At 39.0% G+C, this 25,310-nt stretch overlaps 1 long non-coding RNA gene across 2 annotated transcripts in view; it reads left to right on the top strand.

Annotated features, from left to right (window-relative positions):
- Nucleotides 1–9,677: 9,677 nt before the first annotated feature.
- The window catches only part of LOC121041042 (uncharacterized), a 42,250-nt gene continuing 26,617 nt past the window's right edge, over nt 9,678–25,310 (top strand). Inside the window, exons 1-3 of one of the 2 annotated variants that reach the window (XR_005795533.1) lie at nt 9,678–9,979; nt 13,016–13,059; nt 14,883–14,941. This is a non-coding gene — a long non-coding RNA (uncharacterized LOC121041042). Of the gene's footprint in view, nt 9,980–13,015; nt 13,060–14,882; nt 14,942–25,310 lie in introns of those variants that run through there. The other variant, XR_005795534.1, reaches the window with a different exon arrangement.

Below are 25,310 nucleotides of genomic sequence, written 5' to 3' on the forward strand. Positions count from 1 at the left end.
TTGAAGTCTTGCTTTTATCGTTAACTGTATGGTGAGGCAATCTATGTAGCCATCATTCAAAAATTAGACCTTTTCTTTCTCTGAAGTATATATGGATAGTGGGGGGGGGGTGGTGAAGGAGACCCTGTGGGGTGGTGTAGAAACCACAGATGAAGAATAGAAAGTCTAAGTTTTAATCTTAACTTTACCACTAAAATATCCAGGTGGTAGGTATCTTTAACATTTTTGATCCTGTTTAATAACTTTGGCAACAAAGATGCTGTCCTAATTTTTTTTTCTCTCAGTGCTAACATTCTGGTTTATGTGAAGCAGACCTTGACTCCCTACTTTGCTAATTGGACATATTGGATATTGGATGTAAAAACTGTGGGCTTTATGTTTATTTTCGCTCAAGTTTCATAGAGCTGGACAATGTAAGCTCCCGTGTAGAGGAAGGTGCTCTGGGAATGCATCTTTCTTGCTGATTGTTATATCTGTAACATCAGGTTCAGGGCCTGGCACTTGCTCAATGAATATCTGTTGAATGAATGAATAGGTGAATGAGTGAATGAGTAAATGAATGAATGCATTGTAGTCATCCTGCTTTCCCATGAAGATGGATTGGAGACATGGGCTGGATATCCTCATTCAGTATCCTTTGTGTTATTATCCTTGGGCTAGATGAAAATATCGTGGTTACCTCTGAAGTACACCTTTAATGACATGACGTGACATCAAATGCCTTCTCCTGGTCTTAAGGGAATGGAAGAACCAGAACAAACCACTGCCTCCAGGACCGTTCCCCACTCTTGCCCGTTAGTCAGAGCACAGTGTGGAGATGCTCTCCTGTTAGTCAAAGGCAGGCAGAGACTCAATTTGTTAGTTTCCAGCTCACTCAAAGTGGGAACTATTTGCATGTGCTACAAATATGACATTTGAGGATGTTCTTTGAGTGCTCAGAGAATGTTAAAGTCTAAATCATGCTGTAAACAAAAACAACTTTTAATACCAGCTATGACTAATCCAGTGCTTTTGTTCATTAGGTAGAACAAACATTCTGATTTGCAATCAAGTATCTACAATTACCTTGAAAGCCTGAAAAAAATCCTCCCTGGCATGAGATCTTATCTCAGCACACAGAACAGATAAGATTCATTCCTTGATAAACAATTTCCATGCACAGGTGATTCCAGTAAACAGTCTTTTCAGAGTGATTTTTAGCAAATGAGTAGCTGTATTGTGTGTGTGGGGGGGGGGGAGGGTTATCTGTTTAAGTTCATCACTTCCTGAAATCGTCTTTGTATATATTAGCATACATTCATTTCACTGATTCTTTGTTTCTTTTGATGGGGGATACTTCCTCTGCTTCTTATTTCATTTGATTTGCTTTTGAAGTGAAGAACCCTTTTTTTCTTTAGGTGTCCTTTGAAAATAAATAGAATTTCCTGTACCTTAAAAAAAAAAAAAAAAAACAGCAGCGTTCTAATAGCAAGCCTTCATTAAGGCCAAAAGCCCCATGGAAAAATTATTAGCGTACTTCCTCCTGCATTAAAAAGAAACACAACAAACTTCATTCAAGGCAGAAGCTCCACAGAAAAGTTATTAGTGCACTTCCTCCTGTATTAAAGACTTCTAGGAAGAAGATGGAGAGAGGCTGTTGGAGAATATTAGGGATTCCTGAAGTGAATGAGATCAACTCCAGGGTGACACCAGCCTCTCTCAGATTAGTGACCTTTTGCTTGGTTTTTCTTGTTTGCACAAGCAAAGACTTTTGACATATTCCCCAAGACCCTTAATTCCCCTCTGCTTGGCACATTACCAGTGACATAAAAAAGAGAGAAAGCAAGAAGCTCTCATTTTATCTTTGAGCTGCTTAAATATTTATGTTCTAATTTGTTATTGACTTCATGTGAAGTTTTATCAAAATATAGATGGAAAAGTTTAAAGATCGCTCCTGGGAGAGCACTTAATCCATTTAAAAATAAATTTCTAATGGCCAGATTTTCTGGGCTTAAAACATGAAGCTATGGAAGAAAGCAAAACCAAAGAGGCCCAGTTTATGTGCTGACATTTGTAGACAAGGATAAAGAAACTTGGTAATGAAAATGCTAATCAAATATCATTGTGAATGCTCATTTTTTTTTCATTTTTTCTAATATTTGATGGAAGCCTTTACTAGATTTCTATTTTAATTACTTTTCATTTGCAAAAATGGAAACCTAATTAAAAAACACCCTAGGGTAAACCCTTGGGGATGAGTCTTTGTTGCATTTCACCTCCCATTTCTATCTCACTTTTAGCCTACTCATGCTTCCTTAGACACTTAATATGTTAATTCTTTCAGAAATAGTTAGATGTTAAATGTGGGGACTGGCAACATCTATGAAAATGGCTGAATTTCTAATAGTGAAATATTGGAGAATAAAAAACGAGGTAAACTTAAACATCATATACACATATATTCTTTCAAATCCAGCCATACAGATTGATGCTCGAAGATGTATCCCCTATCACTGCTACCTTTATGATATAACTAACATTATGTACCTTTCTATTCTGAGACCTTGCTGACTTGTTTTTGACCAAAGTTCTTACAGTAGTGAGTTCCATATTACAAAGAAGAACAGCTTTATCTGAGGAGATTGTTGAATAGCTATTTCAAAATTCTAGCCCACTGAGATTTATTTTACTGGCAAAAGTCGTATATATTTTGATTATTTTGTAAAGGCTAAACACTACTTTGTTTATTTTGATGGATCAAAGATTTCCTTATTTGCTGGGATCAGAGTTTCCCATATTTTAGGCCTCAGATTAGGTCTAGTTCACAGAAAACTGTTATGGATTCTCAAAGCAAACTTAAATTTGAAAGGAGAAAGAAGGGAAGGAAGGAAGGAAGGAAAGGAAGGAAGGAAGGAAGGAGAGAAAGAGAAAGAGAAAGAGAGAAAGAAAGAGAACTCTGTGTAGCTCTAGATTTTTGTCTGACCTCCCAGAAGTGGGATTCAGCTTCCTGGGGGATGAGCAAGCTCCCTGCTAAAGAGACAGAAGCAGGAAACGAACACTTATGACATCTCATAGAAGCAATGTTTACTCCTTCCAGATCCAGCAGGCCCAGGCTTAGAGCTTAGAGCTGTCTTCAGTCAAAAAGACAAGCACGGCCCCTGTCCTGAAATTGGCCCACACTCCGACATATATTTTCTACCAGTTACATCTTTTTGAGCTATGCACAAATGGTAGAGTTTTTAACACAGTGCATGAGATGGCTTCCAGCTTGGAAGTTTCTAGATGAGCAGTTGGATGTTGGATGAGCAGTTTCTAGATTTTGCCAATTCCCTTGTGAGAGATTTCATGATGTGGTGGTGATGATTGTTTCCTGTCAGGAATGGAAACCACCAATTATTGGAAGCCCTGAGAGGTTTTTATATAATTTGTGTGTCACCCTGATCTAACACCCAAATTCTGGCCTAATTTCTGACTACTGTAACAAGGCTGCTATTCATCATAAGCGTCACATACACACAGCGTATAGTCAGGAAATGGAGCCAATAGAAGGCCTAGAGCTATGTCTATACATCTACATATCTATATCTGTATCTGTATTTATTATAAGGATTGGATCATGTGGTACTGGAGGCACACAGTCTGCTGTCTGCAAGCTGAAGGCCCAGGAGAGCCGGGGTATTGTTTGGAGCCTGCTTCCTGGAGAGCTGATGTCATAGATTCCGAGTCTGAAGGCCTAAGAACCAAGAGCGTTGAAGGAAGATCTGTGGACAAGCTCATTGATATAGTTGGGCAGAGAGAGAGACTACGGAACCTTCTTCAGCTTTCTTGTTCTATTCAGGCCCTCAACAGATTGGATGATGCCCATTCACCCTGGGGAGAGCCATCTGCTTTACTCAGGTCAGCGCCAATTCAAATGCTCATCTCTTCTGGGGCGCCTGGGTGGCGCAGTCGGTTAAGCGTCCGACTTCAGCCAGGTCACGATCTCGCGGTCTGTGAGTTCGAGCCCCGTGTCGGGCTCTGGGCTGATGGCTCAGAGCCTGGAGCCTGTTTCTGATTCTGTGTCTCCCTCTCTCTCTGCCCCTCCCCCGTTCATGCTCTCTCTCTGTCCCAAAAAAATAAATAAACGTAAAAAAAAAAAAAAAAAAAAAAAATCAAATGCTCATCTCTTCTGGAAACACCCTCTCAGACACACCTGTACATAATGTTTAATCCAGTGTCTGGATATCCATGGCCTAGTCAAGCTGACATGAAAAAATTAGTGGTCACATGCCCTCACCCTTATTGTGGTTGTGGCTGCCTTGTTGTGGCCCAGGAGAGACTGAGTTAGGCGAGCCTGGCCCAGGCCTCCTGCAGCTCTTGGAGACTTGCAATCTAGAAAGAAGATAGGCTGCCATGTTGCCTGTCTCCAGGAAGTACCAGAGTGAAGGGCGTCTATGGATGACCCACAGTGCTCAGCTTCCACAGCCATATGTGGTGACAGAGAGCCATGATCAGATTTGTGCCTTAGTGGTGGTGAATTGATACATCAACAAAAAAACATCAGAACCAGGTTACTTAGCAATATGGAGGCAACTACCTAAAGAAATGGCTAAGGGTCTGAAGCAGTTGGGAATTGGGAATTGGGTCTAGAAGTGGGAGGTGTATGGAGGGTGGCAGAGAAGCTTGCTTGTCATTTTAAGCCTTTGATTTCTGTTTGATTTTTTTTTAATTTCTTAAAATTTATTTACTTATTTTGAGAGAGACAGAGACAGCACAAGTGGGGGAGGGGCAGAGAGAGAGGGAGAGAGATACCCAAGCAGGCTCCGCGCTGTCAGCTGAGAGACCAACGTGGGGCTCGAACTCACGAAACACGAGATCATGACCTGAGCTGAAACTGAGAGTTGGCCGCTCAACTGACTGAGCCACCCAGGTGCCCCATGATTTCTGTTTGATTTTTAAAAATCAGGTATGTGTATATATAAAGCAATATCATAGGCACATATATGCATAAATGTGTGTGTGTGTGTGTGTGTGTGTGTGTGTGTGCGTATGTCTGTGTGCAGGTATATATCAATGCACACATACATGCATATGTGTATGTATGTGTGTACATACATCTATATATGTATGTACACATTCTTTGAGATTAAGGAGGGAGATATCCCTGGGGACAGTGTGGATCAAGTATTGGAGCAGAGAGACCAGTTAACAGGTGACTCCTGCACAGACTGGGGCCAGAGAATGCTCAGACCTGAACCCAGGCTGTTCACAGAAATGGAATCAGTTGATCTGGGAGATGCTAAGGAGATGGAAGGAACAGGACCCAGTGCTCATAAACACAGGCTTTCTGCCTCATGTCCTCGTCTCCTCCCCCTGCCTGACTTCCTGCTAGCCTCGCTCACCTTCATTGGGAATGGATGCGTGAAAGCAGGGAGAAAAGGGAGGCAGAGTAGATAGGAGAAGCCATGGGAAGGAAAAAAAGGGACCCATAGACTTCCTGCTGGGACATGGTGTTTCTTTCTCTTCTGTCTATGGATGCAGAGTATCTCCCACATTCAAGAACAGAGAGGTAAACAGATACAATTCATAATGATCTTCCCCATGTCTATTTTGTACCCCATCCCCAAATATACACACACGTACAAGGTTTGGGGTACACTGGCTGTCTTTAACGTTCCCACACTTTTCTTTACACTTTCAATGTGCCATATATTTGATGTGTATGTGTATGTTTTGGGGGGTTGGGTGAGTGGGAGAGGATAGTGGTTTAGGGGACCTGAGCTGGATAACAAAAAAGGTTTTATTTTGTTTAATAAAGAATATATGCTTTTCATTTTATATATGTACACACATCATCATCCATCCCTCTCATTCCCTCTCACATCTATTCATCTATTTATCTGATTTTTGTGTCAGGGTATTATCTGTATTACTGACTGTCCCCCAATTATAGTTGCATTTGGGAAACACTAATTTGGATCTGACAAAAATATTTCTAGAAGTTACAAAATTTTGACTCTCCACCAGTTACTGGTGAGGCAGGAATCAGTTCTGATGATCTCATTCATCTACCAAATGTTAATTTAGAGCTTATAAGACAGTTGCTGTGTTAGCTCTCTTAGTACCCATTTCAAACTCTTTTCCCTTGCCTCCTTCCATAGAAGTTGCAAAGCTAAACACTCACATTTTTAGGCAAACTTGAAGCCATGGATGGCCATGTAACACTGTTCTGGCCAATGAAACATAAGAAGGAAATGTTGCTTGAGATTTCAGAGAAGGCCTTCACTTTCTTGATAACATGGATAGTACCATCTGCCTTTATTCTATACCCTATCTTCCTTTATCTTGCCTGGGATAAAGATGTGATGTCTGGAGCTCTAGCAGCTATCTCATGAGCATAAAGTAAGACCAAGAGAATTAGCAACTATGGCCTTAATATCCTCCACCTAATGAATCCACGCAAGCAATTACCCTCAGATTTCCTGTATAGGCTCAGACAATTGGGTTTTCTAAGACTCACAACCAAATGCCATTTCTGACTGATATAGATAGGCATTGGGAAAATAGTGGAAAGAGGACAGGATAGAGTCTCTGACCTATAATTTTGTGGGCAAGACAAGTCTATAGAATTTGAGGTCTTTAGGCAGTGTCCTCCACAGACATGTCTTGGAAGCTCAGGGCTCATTTCCTGCCTGAGAAACTTGGAGCACAGAGACCAATAAAACACATTTCTAGCTATTAATGCAGAATCAGTGGCAACTCCAGTGTTAATCCTGCAGCCTGGAAAAAAATTATGCTCTGTCTCCACTGGACTGAATCTTTACTAAAACAGCATTAAATACCTATTTATATTTTTCTATCAATATTTCATAAATTTGAAGAGAAACAACTTGAAAGAATTCAGATGATTTTTTTCTCTGTGTGTGCTTTCAGAGCATCAATTATTGCTGTGGGGCACCTTCAGCATTGCCTAAAGCTGCAATAAATTTCAGAGTTCTAACTTTGAAGATTTTAGAAATGCTAATAGTGAAATGCATATGAATTATTACTCTTGCTTTAACACAGTGATACTCTCCTGAAGAGTAAACAAAATCTTCATTCAATTTAAGAATGAATGATAATTTTTTTGGCTTGAGTTAGAGGAGGGGTGAGTGGAGGGTGGAAGGGACTTGTGAACTTCTTCATTGTTTTAAATTCAGTGTCTCACTGAGTAAAGAATATAGATAAGTCAAAGAAGATTGTTAGTGTAATATCTTTACATTTTTTTCCCTAAAAATTTCACATTTTCTAACTCATCTGCTTCTTATGAAAATATTGTTGGCAGGCAGGTGAGATATAACTATTTCCATTTTGCAGATGGGAGATTAAGGCATAGAATATATTTTCTTCATGGGCTTCTCAGTGTTCCAGGAAGACAAAACTCATTATTCACAATTGGCATCAAAATGGTGATCTATTGGTCACGCCTGTCACTTTGTTGTCCTTCAAGCCTGGTAATAAATAAATAAATAAATAAATAAATAAAAACAGAACAAAATAAAACAAAAAACCAAAACAAAATAAAACAAAAATAAAAGAAAAAACAAAACAAAACAAAAAAACCTGACCAACTTCCCTCATTCCATTCTTGAAAACAACAACAATCAAAGAACGGAAATATTTGTGAATCCATCTACATTTGATCCAAAGTGAACCAGGAGAGGTAAAGAGGGAATGAAAAAGGGAGAAAAGAGGATCAGAAGTAGCATTAAAAAGATAAATATACCTTCATCTGCCCCCTTAATCCCTCTCCCAGATCTAGAAAAAGAAATGGGAGGAATAACGAAAAAGCAGATTCCATATTTTTTTCCCACTTCAGATATTTTAAGTTCTAGTTAAATCTGAAAAGAAAGGTGCATGGAGAGGGTGGTGAGAAGAAGGAGATGAGATTAAAATCAAGTTTGAGGAGAACTTCTACAATAGTGGTGTGAGAATCTCCATGGATCATCTCCCCAGCAAAACCATAACTGGTGAAGTTTATTTTTTAAATAAAGTCTCTGTAAATTGTCTTAATAGTATATAAGAAATGGAAAAATATTTATTCAAGGAAATCTAATTAATCTTGATAAGAACAGCAAGAATCTGTGGCATTTGAGCCATGACCCACTCCATTACCTCACGCACTCCAGCTCATTTCAATGGAAGTGTTATCATGAAAGGAATAACCGTAAGAGAGCTAGAACGACTTGTACTAATACCAGACAAGATGGACTTTAAAACAAAAATATGTTACTAGAGAGAATCACTTTATAATAACAAATGGATTCATTCATCAGTTAGATGTAACACTTATAAACATATATGCACCTAACAAGAGAGGTTTCAAAATTCAGAAGCAAAGTTGACTATTTGAAGGGAGAAGTAGACAATTGAACTATACTAGTTGTAACTTCAATATTGTACTAACAATAGTATATACAACAACCAGGCAGAAGATCAACAAATACATAGAAAAATTCATGAATTATAAGTCAACTAGATCTAGCAACAATAGAACATTCTACCCAACAAAAGCACAATACACATTCTTTTTAAGCACTCATGGATCATTTACAGGTATAGATCATATGCCAGGTCATTAAAAAAAAAAAAAAACTCAATAACAATTAAAAGGTTGAAAGTATACAAGGAATGTTTTCAAACCACAATTGAATGAAGCTAGAGCTCAACAACAACAACAAATTTGAGAAATTCACAAATATGTGGGAAAAAATAAGACACTTCTAAATTACCAATAGGTCAAATAAGAAATTACAAGCAAAATTAGAGAATACTTTGAAGTGATAAAAACAAAGCAAAAAAGGAAGATATCAAATTTATAGGATACAATTAAAAAGCAATACTTGGGGAAAAATACATACTACAACAGTATTTGGAAAGAAATTATAATAAATGTCTATATTTAAAAAAGAAAGATCTAAAATCAATAATCTAACCATCTACCTTAGGACACTGAAAAAAAAGAAAAGCAAACTAAATCTGAAGCAAGTAGAAGGAAGGAAATAATAAATATAAATATATGTAAATATAGAACAGAAATAAAAGAAACGGAGAATAGAAAAAAAAAGTAGTGAAAACCAAAAACCAAAACCTGATTCTTCAAAAAGATCAACAAAATTGACAAATTTTTAACCAGAGTGGTCAAGAAAAAGAGAGAAGACTCAAATTACTGGACTCAGAAATGAAAGAAGGGGCATTACTACCAACTCTGAAATTCACTATGCTATATACACTGCTTTATCTTTCCTTACTGGGGGACAGGTCAGCCTTTTTGTTCTATTCAAGCTTTCAACTGATTGGCTGAAGCCTACTCATATCAGGGAGGGAAATCTGCTTTGCTGATTCTACTGATTTAAATGTTAATCTCATCCAAAAACACCACACAGAGACACTCAGAGACACTCAGAATAATGTTTGATCAAATAGCTAGTCATCTTGTGGCCCAGTCAAGTTGACACATGAAAATAACCTTCACACTCCCTTCCTTCCTCTCTTCCTCCCTTCTTGTGCCATCTTGGCTGTAGGGACCCAGAGTTGAGCTTCTGTTGCACTGAGCTGGATGTAGAGTGAATGAGCAGGTTGTAGGTCAAATGCCATGGATTCTTGATTCTTATCAAGATTTATTAAATTTCTCTTGAATAATTGTTTCTCAATTTGCTCTAAGCCATAGGAAAACTTTCAGGCTTTACAATTTTAAACCCATTGGATAAAAGGGAATTCATTCTCCCTCCCTCCTTCCTTTACTTCCTCCCTTCTTGCCAGAATTCCTTCTTTTCCCACTAACTTCCTTTCTTCTTTCTCTCCTTTTTTTTTTCTTCCTCCGACACATGTTTGTTCGGGCCTCTAGCTCTACATAGCCATATTAAACTCTTTGGAGAAAAACTTGCAAAGACTGGAGATCTAAGAACTCTGAATGTGGGAACTGAATGCCAGATCTTGGATTCTCAGTGGGAAGTGTGGCCTGGAGAAGAAGTTTACAATGGTAAGGGTCAGACAAGGTCTTTTTATAATAGAATGCTTACATCAAAAATCATCTGTATTCTTACTGGAATACTTATTGGAAATGATGCATTTATTGGTTTCAGTGTTGCACATTCTGGATTTGGTCTCGATTTCAAGATTTTAATTATTTTTAATTAGTATACATGACTTATAATATTGCCTTTTCTTTTTTTTTTTTTAAATTTTTTTTTTCAACATTTATTTATTTTTGGGACAGAGAGAGACAGAGCATGAACGGGGGAGGGGCAGAGAGAGAGGGAGACACAGAATCGGAAATAGGCTCCAGGCTCCGAGCCATCAGCCCAGAGCCCGACGCGGGGCTCGAACTCACGGACCGCGAGATCGTGACCTGGCTGGAGTTGGACGCTTAACCGACTGCGCCACCCAGGCACCCCTGCCTTTTCTTTTAATGAATTTAAATATTGGTGTAAACCAATAACCAAAAATCTAGTAATATAGTTATTGTCTCCTGCAAAGAGTAGGGTTTTGTTTTTGATCATAACTTTATTGAATATTTTTATGCTTACATATAAATAAAATTTCATTTTATGGATATCATACATTGTATATATTGAAGTAGTGTTTTGTTTAGATTTTCCGTAAATTATTTGTGCTGCTACATCAGAAAATTGAATAATGATTTTGTAATTTTCTTTATTAAAAATAACTGAAGCAATTGTTTTGAAACTAGTGGGATATGAACCATCTCTAATTCAACATGTTAATCATGGATGCTTAGGGGGAATATTTTGGAATCAGAGTATTAAGAATAATTATTATCCCCAAACAATAGGCATTCATTTTGTGTATGTGTGCACATGCTTTTTTGTTCAATTTAAAAAAATGGAGATTTAATGCCCCTTATTGTCCAAGAACCTGTATCAGATACACAAGTCTTCCATCATTTTTTAGTCTACTTTGAGGGTGGGAGACATATAACTGAGGTAGTAGAAAGTCTAAGAAAATTCCTTCAGAGGTTAGAATTAAATACTACAGAGTTTTGGAGAAGAGAGTAAGTGCGATTTGTTTCAGGGTCCAGGAAATGCACAGGGGAAGTGATATTGAAATTAGAAATATAGGGGCACCTGGGTGGCTCAGTCGGTTAAGCGTCCGACCTTGGCTCAGGTCATGATCTCGCGGTCCGTGAGTTCGAGCCCCATGTCTGCTCTGTGCTGACAGCTTAGAACATGGAGCCTGCTTCTGATTCTGTGTCTTCCTCTCTCTCTGACCCTTCCCCCGTTCATGCTCTGTCTCTCTCTGTCTCAAAAATAAATAAACGTTAAGGGAGCCTGGGTGGCTCAGTCGGTTGAGCGTCCGACTTCAGCTCAGGTCATGATCTCGCGGTCCGTGACTTCGAGCCCCGCGTTGGGCTCTGGGCTGATGGCTCAGAGCCTGGAGCCTGCTTCCGATTCTGTGTCTCCCTCTCTCTCTTACCCTCCCCCATTCATGCTCTGTCTCTCTCTGTCTCAAAAATAAATAAACTTAAAAAAAAAATTAAAAAAAAATAAATAAACGTTAAAAAAAATAAAAATAAAAGAAATTAGAAATATATACCCTTTACGTTGGAATTAATTGTTTCTGCTTCCTTGTTCTTTGCATCTTCATTATGGTATTTGTTTCATTCAGTTTTAGCATACTTCATTATTTTTATTTGCTTGTCTGACTAGTTTTAAAGCTTCTAGAGGACAGGGACCTTGTCATAATCATATTTGCCCCAAATACTCACTATTCTTCTGTATCCTTTCATCTAATCCCCATAGTAGTGGCTAAACAAATGTTTATTTCATTAAACTTGGCACTACTACGAAGAGAAAATTATGCAGAAGCTCAGAGTTCTAGTCTATGAGTCTAGATGAGTCTCCCAAGTACCTTTGGTAAGAGGTTTAAGATTAACGGAAAATTCCTATGGAAGTAATTAACACTTTCCTCTGAAAAGAAGTCAGGGTCCACATAGACATGAATTCAGAAACTGAAAATATTTTTGAGAAGCAAGGGGGGATATGGTAGGACATACTTGTTTACAGACACCAGGAGAAAAAAATGTAAGTGGGTCTTGTTACGACTAGTGACTGGAGGTCTTAATTTGTACCTATGAATAAATATGTATTGTAAATTTTGCTAAGGATTAATTACAGTTAATCCTACCTACCTATGCAAACCTGTGTTATAAGATATGAACAGATAAAGAAGACTTGGTTCCTGCCCTCAAGCAGCTTTTCAAAATATATTTTTAACAGAAACATATCATCAGCATCGTTTCTCTTGCTTCTGCCTTCCCTATCTCTTATAACTAGGGCTGTTGATTCACCATATCCAGCACCAACTATTTCCTGATTCTGAAGCTAATCTTGAGTAAGGCAGACATATTAGCCTCATGTGCACTATTTAGGAGGACGTGAAAATGAGTCTCATTTCTGGACCTGGAATCCAGGACTCAGCCCAGCCTTGGGTGCTAGGCTCCATTGCTTCCTTGAATATTCTGAACACTTAGACTTGGGATGGCCACTGCTCTGTCGTCACATGGGTAGAGTTATAGTATTTGCTACTCTCTCTTTTACCTGGTCTGGCACCTTCATCCTCTCAAGTTTTTGCCTTAGCCCATACCTTGTCAGTCATGTATTTCTCTGCCTATTTCCTCTGACCCTCTGGCCCCCAATACCAGACTGTTCCTTCCAGTCTCTTTCTTTGAGAGCTGGGCGCTGTCCTGGTATATCAGACTGCAGGCCCCAACTCTGTAGGGAATGGGAAAATCTCCCAGGACTGTCCTCTTCCATTTCCTGAGATTCTCTGCTCTCTTCCTTTTTGAATCTTCCATTCCTGTGCACTCTATTTGTAAGACCAGACCATGCAGTTGTAATGGTTTCCTGAATAGTGCCATGTTTTCTATACCCCTTGGATTCTAGGCCTTAGACTATCCAGCTTCCTTTCCCTGGGCCAGTCTTTGTAGCTGGACCAGATTCTGTGCTACCCTCACATCCATTTTTACTTTACTTAGTTTCTCTCCTCTTTCTTCCAGTTACATGTTTCTGAGGACCTTTCATACTTCAAGCTCAAGTCCAGGTAGGTACTGCCACATTGATCTTCTTGTATTAGATGATGCTTCTAATCTAGTTAGAATAATTTTCTTAGCAGATATGGACACACACACACACACACACACTCATCCATAATCCATCCTATTTAAGTATTAACTTTGTGTCCAAGTATTTTTCTTCATCTGTCCATCCATCCATTTATCCATCCAACAGATATTTAGTAAGAATCTACTGAATTTAAGCCATCTGGCTCAAATGATGATTGGTAAATTCAAACCATACAGATACTCTGAAGGTAAAACTCTGCTAGCTTTAAAATTTCTAAGATAACATGAAACTTTTGTGCTATATAATCATTAGTGATTAATGATCATGGTAAATTTTAGACCATGAATATAACTTTAAGACAAAGTGTATTTTAAGTTCAAGTAAAAAAATATGATCTCAAGTCTATTATATGGGATTTTAAAGCTAACTGTTATATATCAGGTACTTTACATATTTTATAAGATAGGTTTTTACCAGTATCCACAATTTAAGATGTGAAAATAAGAAATGGAAGCTCAGAGAAAATTAAGTAACTTGCCCAAGTCAATTGTCAGAAAGCAGTGGAGAGAGATTGTATAGTTAGTTATTTCTAGGTCTAAAGTCCAGGTTCTTACCATATCACCTCTCTGATATTTAATAAAGAATTAAAATAACATTTGAAATTTTACAATCTGATCCTATTAGAATTTTGTATTGTTATTATTTTTAAATGGTTGCTTTTTTATTCTTCCTGATAAGTCTGTCGTTACACAGAAATGTTATATGTGTGTATCCAACTCCCACCAAGCCCCCAGCATTTGTCTAGATTTAAATAATCAGGATACAGTTAAAGAAAAGGGTTTGACCAGTAAAGGGAAAACATATGGCTTCCCTTCTGCTCAGGAACTTCACTTGAGGTACAGTATCTCAGCACCTCAGTTAATTTCTAAAGCTCTAAAGTTTTATTAAATTCTAACAATACTTTAGGTGGTTTCTCAACCCAAGGCAGAAAGAAGAGGGGGTGATGAAGGCATATAACTGCAAGAAATAATAGTTGCTGTGTTTTGATGAGAGGAAAGATTGGAAAACTACAAAAGTAGGCACAGGGACTAAGAAAACTAAGAAATTTAAAGACCCTTTAAAATGGTGAGACATTAGACATACCTGCCTGAGAAATGCATTGTATGATAATTGCTTCCTTACAACCATTTAGAAGGGAGCTGGTACATAGGGACACACAAAATGATGATTTCGGGAACTAAGTGAAAGATTAAAATATATTCCAATTCTCTCCCTTGGAAGGCAAGAAAGTGTGTACGACATATGAGAGTATTGAAATCCAAAATGGTTTTAGGACTTCAAGGAATAAACTTGTATTTTCTGAAAAATTACAGTCATTCGGAATATGCATCCCAGTGCTACTTCTTACCCTCTCTGTGACCTTTGGAAAGTCATTCAGTTTCTCAGAGACTGTTCCCTTCTCTGTAAAATGAGGCTAATAATAATAATAATAATGATGATGATGGGTTTGTTGTGAGGATGAAATTAGATCAAGTGCTAGCACAGCTCCCAACATATGGTAAGCACCTAAAAAAAGAGTTTGCTATTGTTTTCTAGGTTCTGTCCATTTGCATTTTGCATTTCCTTGGATCCATGGATTTAGGTTTTTGCATTTTAGAGCTTAAGAAAATTCATCAGCAGAGATGTGTTTATTAGAGAGTTTGTTGTATCTTGAGATCCATCTTTGCCTGAGTTTCTCATTACTTTTTACAATTACATGAGACTCAATTATATTTCACATCTCTTTTTTTTGTTGCCCAGACACTCCATAGGAACCACATGGCAGCCATGATCTAGTTTAAAGAACACCAGGCCAGCCTCTGGAGACCTAGATTTCATTTTGTCTCTCTCGGTACCTCACTGTGTGAACTCAGGTAAGCAGCTTAACTTCTCTGGGCTTTCTTGGTCTGAATTTCTCCCTAATATTCCTATCACCTTCTTTTATAGCATTTTCTATCAGCCTTTGGAACTATTTAAATGGTTTCTTTGAATAAATTTAAATATATGCATAGTATAGTGTTTAAGTGTGGACTCTCTAGGGTAAGTTTGACTGGCTTCAACACTTACTGGCTCCTGGAGGGTAGGCAAATAACCTAACTTGCCTGTACCTAGTTCTACTAATTTGTGAAATGGGGATAAAAGTATCTACTTTGTATGGTTATTAGGAGGATTAAAAAATGACTAACACACCTGCAGCATTTGAAATCATGCCTAGCGCATGGTGTAAGCCCCATAAGGGATATGGAGATGAATGCATTTTTAAAGAGCTGGCAATTTACTGGGGGGAGATTAAGGCATATACCAAATAACAAAGAAAAGTATGATGTATATTCAGTAGAAAGAAATTGCAGAACCTGATGGAACACTAGGGAAGGCGCAATTGATTCCTACTGAAAGGACCAAGGAAGGTCTCATGAATTAGCTCAATATTGTCTGGGCCAGGAGGAATAAACTGGCTCTCAAGGGAAGGTCAAAGGTATTTCTTCTTGGTAGAAGAAATAAAAGGAGGCAGGGTGAAAAAACTCAGAAAGTACCTGATGTGTAGCTCTTTTTAGCTGCAGTGTTGGTGCTGAGTGAGGGTGTGTACTGAGAGATGAAGTTGGGAGAGTGACCTGGGATTAGATCAGTAAGAGGTTTGTTTAGTGTTTCGGCAAGGAGTATGGGGTTGACTCCACCAGCAACAGGAAGCATTGAAGATTGTTGAAGTGATATCATCCCATTTGTGAGCCTGGGAAAAGTCTCAGGTGATTCTATCAAAGAGAAATTAGAGGAAAGAGAAAATGCAGTCAGGGAGAACATTCAAGGACCACTGGGATAGTTGAGTAAGAGATTTTAAGGGTCTAAATTGGAGAAGTGGCTGTTGGGATAAAGAGAAGGGCTAAGATTGAGAACTGGGAAGATAGGTGTTGTCTTAGAAACTCTCCTACCTGCCCACTGTTCCCCCCCCGCTTGGTTCTCTTTGTCCACCTTTTGAGCTCCTGTGGAGTTCTCTCTATGGTGATCTACCTGTACCCAGTGGCCCACATGGGCCACTATCTAGTCATGGAAGCATTAAATGGCAAGCCCTCAGTGAGCTAGCAAGCCAATCAGCTTTTATTCCTGTGTTTAAGGGAGAGGATATTTTAGAAGCAGAAGACAATCACACAACAAATAGCTTTGGTTTAATGGGGGAGAGGCTTCCAAGCAATAATTAATCTGAAAACCTTCCTTTACTTGCAGGAACCCAACTATTGAAAGGTGCATTTAAACCTCTTCATTATATATCTGCAATAGATACTGTGTAGCAGGAATTTTGTGGGGGGCATTTTATACTGCAGAATCTTTGGTATGGAGAGCACTGTTGTTCATCACTGCCTGGGTTTGTGTAATAGCAAATAGGAAAGGGACCATCTAGGTCAAAAGAAATAACTATTATAGGCAGCACCTATGTATTGCAGGGCAGATATTCTCTTCACTTGAAAGAGTGCATCGTAAGAAACTGAAGGTCATGCTGATTCTCTTTAATTAGTTGTACCTGGTTTGCCAAAAGAAGGTGAAATTCATGAATCTGTGTAAAATATAGACCAGAAACCAATCAGTGAACACTGCAACAGAATAACAAAAGGGGATCAGAACCAGGTAGAAACATAAAGTTAACAATTACAGAGTGACAGTGATGCCCTGTGAAGAGACCGTTAATGAATCACAGAATCACACTGTAGCAATTATCCTGCATTGACATATGTGAGTACGTATGCATATATACATCTGTGTATATATGCATAGGTATATACACATGATTTAATACATAATATATGTAAATAAAAGATAATTCATTCAACAAATGTTTACTGAACGCTCAATGTATGCCAGACACTCTCTTAGGTACTAAGGATAAAACAGCCAACAAAAACAGATCATAGCCTGAAGAGCTTCTATTTAGTAGGAGAGACAGACAATAAATATACATGAAGTCAGGTGATGATAAGTACTAAGAATAAAATAGAGGACACATTAAGTGGAGAATGAGAGGTAGACGGAGGGCTGTGTTTTATATATGTTTAGGAAGGGCCTCCTTAGTAAGGTGAAGATTTGAGGAAAGGCTTCCAGAGATCTGGGAAGGAAAAGTGGTCCAGCCAGAGGGGACAGGAAGTGAAAGCTCTGAGGTGAATGTCTTGTGTTTTTCTTTGTTTTTTTTTTTTTCCCAATAATTTCTTTTATTTTTTTTTTTATGTGAAATTTATTGTCAAATTGGTTTCCATACAACACCCAGTGCTCCTCCCAACAGGTGCCCTCCTCAATACCCATCATCCACCCTCCCCTCCCTCCCGCCCCCCATCAACCCTCAGTTTATTCTCAGTTTTTAAGAGTCTCTTATGGTTTGGCTCTCTCCCTCTCTAACTTTTTTTTTTTTTTTTTTTTTTTTGAGGAAAGCGATGAGGCAGGGTGGTGGGAGCAGATAGAGGGAGAAGGAGATGGTAGATGGGGTTAGAAGAATAGGTAGGTCTTTCAGGCCCTCATAGGGCACAGTAAGGACTTTGGGTTTTACTCTGAGTGAGATGGTAAGCTTCTAGAAACATATTATTAGTATTTATTTATTTTTTATTTTAGAGAAAGAGAGCACATGAGTAGGGGAGGGGGCAGAGGGAGAAAGAGGGAACCCTAAGCAGGTTCCATGTTCAGTGCAGAGCCCTATGTGGTGCTTGCTCCCACGACCCTGGAATATGGCCTGAGCTGAAATCAAGAGTCAGACTCTCACCCAACTGAGCCAACCAGGTGCCCCTAGAAGCATGTTATTACACTAACCTCATAGGGTTAATTTTACTACTTCCACATATTACTTTATGATCCCACTTTGCATGCATAAATTTCTTTTTTTTTTTTTTTTTTAATTTTTTTTTTCAACGTTTATTTGTTTTTGGGACAGAGAGAGACAGAGCATGAACGGGGGAGGGGCAGAGAGAGAGGGAGACACAGAATCGGAAACAGGCTCCAGGCTCCGAGCCATCAGCCCAGAGCCCGACGCGGGGCTCGAACTCACGGACCGCGAGATGGTGACCTGGCTGAAGTCGGACGCTTAACCGACTGCGCCACCCAGGCGCCCCTGCATGCATAAATTTCTAAAATAAGACATGTCCCCCTCTTCTGTCCTGCTTGCCTTCTTCCCATCTATAGTGCCCAAGCACAATGTAAAGACAGCTCTGGATTCTGTCCTGGATCCTGCCACTGCATCCTTGGATAGTTTCAGTAAGTTACACTTCCTATTTGATTCTCTGATCAAAAAAATGGAAATACTTTCACAAAACTCACGTTATTAATGATTTAGCAAGAAAAAAAATTTTAAAATGTGCAAACTCATAATATTACAAGATTCTTTGTCTTTACACAGTTGCCATAGGGCATAGTATGCAGTAGGCACACAATAAAGGCCTATGGAATTGAATTAGAAAATTAAATGAGGAGAGATGTAAAATGTTCTATTAGGTAGCTAAAAAGTTTTATTAGGGCTACTATAATTTTATTCACTGAGCTCAAAAGATACTCTCCCTGGGGAGTATCACTCTCTACCCAGAAAGTTGTGCCATTTTTGTTTTCATAATGTTTCTCTAATACTCTTTTTAAAGAGCTAATTTTTTTGTTTATTTATTTATTTTGAGAGAGAGAGAGAAAGGGAGGGAGAGAGAGGGAGAGAGAGATAGGGGAGAGAGAGGGAGAGAGAGATAGAGGGAGAGAGAGAATCCCAAAAAGGTTCCACACCATCAGCGCAGAGCCTGATGTAAGGTTCAAACTCACGAACCATGACCCAAAAAACAAATAATCCAGTGAAGAAATGGGCAGAAAACATGAATAGACACTTCTCTAAAGAAGACATCCAGACAGCCAACAGGCACATGAAAAGATGCTCAACATCGCTCCTCATCAGGGAAATACAAATCAAAACCACACTCAGATATCACCTCATGCCAGTCAGAGTGGCCAAAATGAACAAATCAGGAGACTATAGATGCTGGAGAGGGTATGGAGAAACGGGAACCCTCTTGCACTGTTGGTGGGAATGCAAATTGGTGCAGCCACTCTGGAAAACAGTGTGGAGGTTCCTCAGAAAATTAAAAATAGACCTACCCTATGACCCAGCAATAGCACTGCTAGGAATTTACCCAAGGGATACAGGAGTACTGATGCATAAGGGCCCTTGTACCCCAATGTTTATAGCAGCACTCTCAACAATAGCCAAATTATGGAAAGAGCCTAAATGTCCATCAACTGATGAATGGATAAAGAAATTGTGGTTTATATACACAATGGAGTACTACGTGGCAATGAGAAAGAATGAAATATGGCCCTTTGTAGCAACCTGGATGGAACTGGAGAGTGTGATGCTAAGTGAAATAAGCCATACAGAGAAAGACAGATACCATATGTTTTCACTCTTATGTGGATCCTGAGAAACTTAACAGAAACCCATGGGGGAGGGGAAGGAAAAAAAAAAGAGGTTAGAGTGGAAGAGAGCCAAAGCATAAGAGACTCTTAAAAACTGAGAACAAACTAAGGGTTGATGGGGGGTGGGAGGGAGGCGAGGGTGGGTGATGGGTATTGAGGAGGGCACCTTTTGGGATGAGCACTGGGTGTTGTATGGAAACCAATTTGACAATAAATTTCATATATTGAAAAAAATTAAAAAAAAAAAAAACACCTCACAAACCATGAGATCATGACCTGAGCTGAAACCAAGAGTTGGATGCTTAACCTACTGAGCCACCCAGGCACCCCTAAAGAGCTTATTTTATTTCTTAAAGTGAAAATGGTTAATTATACTTAGATTTGTACTTTTCATGATGCTACAGATAATACATAATTATTCCCTTTATGAAATTTTGCCAACAATTTTAGAATTTTGAAGCTTTGCAGAATGTTCTGTGTGATACTTTTGTGTGTATATACCTTGAGTCTAGCTTTTATAGTAGATGTTTGCAAAAAATGGTCAGAAACTCTTTTTCTTCCTATATACATGTCCCTTTGATGTGACTTTGCAACCCATTAAGAGCCGATATCTATTTCTTTATGTCTTTACTCTGGACTTGGCCATGTGACTTGCTTTGCCAATAGAACATTAGCACATGTGATACAACTAGACCCTTGAAAAGTACCATGCACAGGACCCTCCCTTGCTGCTCTTGGTAACCCTGTGGCCAGTAGCATGTAAACAAGGTTAAATTTACCTGCTGGATGATGAGTAACACATGGCCAATTACCTTCTTTGCTTCTGCCAAGAGCCAGACAACTACAAGATATGTCAATGATGCTATTGTCAGCCAGCTGACACATGATTGAGCCTGACCAACAACACATAGACCAGAAATGAACCATCCTAGCTGAGCCTAACCCAGCTAATCCACTGAATTCTGAGCAAATACATGTTTTAAACTCTAAGTTTGGGATAGAAAAATCTAACAGATACAGCTAGTATCCCTATTAATTGTTTATATTTTGTGAAATGTGTTTTCTTTTTGCTCCTTTTTGCTCCAAAACACACTGTGGTAGAGACAAGTGTCTCTACCCCAACATCCATTTTCTCTTTTTTGTTTTATTAATAGACCTCTTCCCTTTCTTCCAACTTTCCACATTTGAGTTTTATCCAGGCCCATGGCTGTCCAACTTAAGACTAAATTCCCTGCCTTTCCTTGCAGCTAAAGTGTGGTCATGTGACAAAATTGTGGCCAATGTGACATGAATGGACAAAATGTGTGCTAAGAAAGCTTCTTGCTGTCCACTCGTCTGCTCTGTCATGTTTCCCTCCCCATTTCCTCATGCTGGGAAATGGAGCAGCCTCAGACCAGGAGATGGAAGCCACAGGTTAAAGATGGCAGATGTAACCCACTAGCTTGGGGCCCAGAACACACCTACTTTGCACATCATACCTACTTACCCGTCCTGGACCACTGTCTACCACTGGTCTGTTATGTGGTAACCATCTTAAGTGCGCCACTATATTTTCGTGTCTCTTTGTTACAGCAACTTGACTTTTACCCTAACTTGTACATAACAAATAATCAACAGATAAAAATAGCAAATACACACTGCCTACAACTTAGAACTCAGGAGCTCAATTAATGTTAGATTCATGCACTTATTCAATAACAGTTACTGATTTCCTATTGTGTATTATATTGTGTATTAAGCCTAGAGTTGCCTAGATAATAGCTTTTTTTGGGGGGGGGGATGGGCAGGACAAATGAGCAGGGATAGAAAAACATAACAAACAAACAAGAAAGGAATTAAAGGTGAAGAATACTGTAACATAGGACTCTGTCAGGGGTGGTATCCAGAGAAAATGAAAGGATTTGGAGATCTTTTAAAAGTTTGCTGTAGTAGGATGAAACACAAATCATGAAATGAAGCAGCCATTCAATGCACCTGTACAATTACTTTTACAGAATTTGGAAGCCTCCTCTCGCTTGTTTCTGGGTCACTGACCTTGAGCCGGGGCAGGGGTAGGGGCTGGCCACTGGCTTACTGCTTTCTCACTTCAGACTTCCAACACTATCTTTTCAAAGGGTTTTGTGTGTTGGGCATAGGGGTGGCAATAGGGACGGAGGTTAGGTTTAGAGGATTACTGACAATCCTGTAATAACTTTTGAAATAGCTTTTCAGATCAATTCCCATTCATTTCCCACTTTACAGAGAAAAGAGGACCAAGGAAGGATCAACAGTTATGAGAAAAACTTAGAGGAAAAAACTCCACTAACCACACCTGGAAATGGAAGATATCTCTTTGTTCCTGTGTCCCATTCCCCGCCCTCCCCACCCCCAACCATATCCTGTGGCTTATTTGTGTTTTCCTTCTATCATCCACAGTAGCTTTTATTTTATATTGAGAATGTCCTGGGAAGAAGGCACTAAGTGAGAAATCATTGTGAAAGTTCAAGAAGAGAATACACATAGTATCTTGGGTGTTAACTAAGAAATACTAAGCATGAGAAAGAATCTTGCCAAATTAGGTAGTCATGTCTACTTCATCTAATTGCACCAAATCTCCTGTCACGATCATATGCAATAGTGGTATTTTTTATCTTGAGTCATAATAACCTTGCTCTTTATGAATGCCTTGCCCATATGTGCCTTATGTTTTCAGAATTCCATTCATTTCCAAGTTGTAGGGTATATGCCGTTACAGAAATCATTTATCCTCTGTAAGCCCCAGTTTTTTTTATTTGTAAAATGACCACATAATCTATGAGATCTGCTTTGGGTCCCAAATTCGACAATTTGAGTTCCCTTGTAAACATATTGATTAAAGTCTGGTGACAACTGTAGCTACAATGGCAACAGAATGACGAAGCATATTAACGTTAGTGTTAATGCAATAATCAGCTGTGTTTTATCCCATATGGCAATTTATTTCAACAATTAAGCCAAACTCCATCTGTTTTGGCATACACATTTTTTTTTCAAATGGGTTCCTGAACTACATCTTTGGAAATAATTTTGTTTTGCAAATATTGCTACCATCAATAAATGATGACTGTGGAATCTTTCTGATTAAAAAAAAAAAATCATGGGTGCCAAAGCCCATCTTGTGTGACAAAGGGCTCATTTTGCTGTTTGACCTTATGGATATGTTGCATTGTCTAATTGATAGTCCCAGAAAAGGAAGATAAATCTCAGTGTCTGCATAGAGGGAATGTACATGGGGTGCTAGTTCCTAGAAGAGACAGAGAAAGCCTCAATGCCATCAACAGCAGATTTCTATTTTTCTGACCTGAGGATCCTGTTGGGACAGGATGTGCCTCAATCTGTGATGGAGACAAGACAAATGGTAACTTCCATACATCCGGCTTGGGTTGAGCTGCATTGACAGAATAGCAATAGGGAACATTTGTCTTTATCTTTATAACGCTTGACAAGAGGCATGATTACTGCTGTAAGGGTATCAAAATAAAGAAAAAAATGGGCTGTCCTACAGCCCTGTTATTTATCACATTCAGAAACGCTAACCCAGACTAGCAGGAGAGAAATTCCTTGTCAAATTGCCTCTAAAAATCATTTCCCTCCCTGAGATAATATGTGAGCCCCATGGATCCACCCATGCTGTCCCCCCACCCCTCCAGGTTTGTGGTTGGGGACAGTCTTCCCCTGAGCCAGGCTGCTTCCATGTGGCTCATTGCATGTGCCAGTCTGCCAATAAACACACCGTTCCTTGCATGTGCAGGAAATACAGAAAAAATGCTAGCTGGCAGCTTATTAACAAATATTGAATGTACACAGCAAAAATTCGATTTATTTTGCAGCAAGTGTTAGGATGTCTCCAGGCAAATTAGTGCTGGAGCCGACTTTGTTCAACCCCTTTATTTATTTTCTTATTCCTCATTTTCTAATTAGGCAGGCTTTCTTCTGCTTTACAAACACCCTCTCTGCCTAAATCATTGCAGGTCTATTGCATCCTGAATACAACAGGCTTACACATTCATAGTAATACCATGATAGGGAGGTATAATCCACCCTTCTGCATATAGGCTCCAAATTGTTTCAAGAGTGATACTAAATGCCTTTATGACACAGTATGCATTTTTCCGCTCTGACTTATAGGAGGCCTGCATGTGCTAAAGCCAATGATTTTTTCCGAAGAAATTGCAAACAGTAGATGGGTCTAAATAGTGTTTTTGTTTTTGTTTTTGTTTTTCTGAAAGGCCACCTTCTTCAGTGTGTGGTACAAAGTAGTGTTTTCCCCTCAAAATGTTCTTTTTCAACAGGTATTTGCAAAAGAGGGTATTTGCTCCCAGTTCCTCATGGAGAGAGCAACTCAGGAATTAAATCAACGGCTATGTCCTGAAGCTTGTTTGAAATTCAACATAATTTTATTTGGGTTCACATTCTTTTGTAGGGTATAGAGCAATGGTTCTCAACCTTAGCTGTCCATTAGAATCATATGTGAACCTTTAAAAAATATTGATGCCCAAGCCCCTTCCCAGACCAATTAAATCAGAATATCAGAGGGTGGGGCCATATGGCACTAGCATTTCTAAAGTTCTCCAGGTGATTCCATTAGGCAGAAAGCCATTGGTTTTCAGGGTTTTTATCATGAGAATGCATCCAAAGAACTCTTGTTTATTTATTCAATAAATATTTGAATAACTACTATTAGGAAAAAGACTATGTACCATAGGGGAATCAATGACCTACCAAAGAATGTCTATGTTCTGAAAGTAGCTGGTAAGTTAATAGAGGACATGAAGTTTTCATTCATTCCACACATATTTATTGAGTCTTATTATGTGTTATAAGCATTGGGGAGTGAGCAGGGAACAAGACAGACAAAGCCCCTGCTGTCGTTGAGCTTACATTCTAGCCAAACATTCTTTTAAATAGGTACTGATTAATCATATAAAGAAATGAATACAGAGATAACATGATAGAGAGTGGCTGAAATGGGGGAAGAGTTCTGGGATGCTTATCTGAGTAGCAGATGTGAATGATGTGAAGGAAGCAGTTAAGTGAAGACCTGGAGGGATCCAGTTTTGGGTAGAAAGAACACCAGTGTCAAGGTCTTGAGGTGGGAGTGAGCAACTGCAGAAGCAGAAAGAGGTCAAAGTCTTTAGAGGAGGTAGGTGGTCAGAGAGGAGGTCAGAGAGGTGAACAGAGAGTCAACAGTCTTCATAAAGGTAATCTTAACAGAGAGAAGAAAGCAGGTAAGAGTTGGGAGATGCAGATTAGTGGTTCTGAGTATTCAGAGAGAAATGACATTGCTTTGGTATGGACATTCAGTGTTCATAGAGAAAGTGGTTTTGAATTGTACCTTGAAGAATACCTAAGAACTGGAGGGGAAGAACATTTTAAGTAGTAGTATTTCTCTGCAAAGACAAAAAAGGCACAGCAATCTAGACCATGAACTGAGAGTAGCACATTGTTCAACTTGACTGGAATGAGGGATATAGGAAGGAGTAACGGGGACTCAGATGTTGGGGTAATAAAGGACCGTATATATAGAAAGCTTGGACGTCATCCTAGAGAGCTGCTTACTTCTTTAGTCTTATGTGTGGCCAATTCCTGCCTCACTCTCTGTGTCCCAGAAACTCCAAAACACTCCTTACTGTCCCACCTCCACACACATAGCACCGTGCTGGTCCTAGCCTTTAGGTTACAATTGTCTTTTCCTCTGTTTGAAATATCTTTCCCATATTCTTGGGCTCCTCTTTGTCAGGTAGTCAAGCT

Source organism: Herpailurus yagouaroundi, unplaced genomic scaffold (assembly GCF_014898765.1).
Source record: "Herpailurus yagouaroundi ecotype Mexico unplaced genomic scaffold, PumYag 182, whole genome shotgun sequence".
NCBI lineage: Eukaryota > Metazoa > Chordata > Mammalia > Carnivora > Felidae > Herpailurus > Herpailurus yagouaroundi.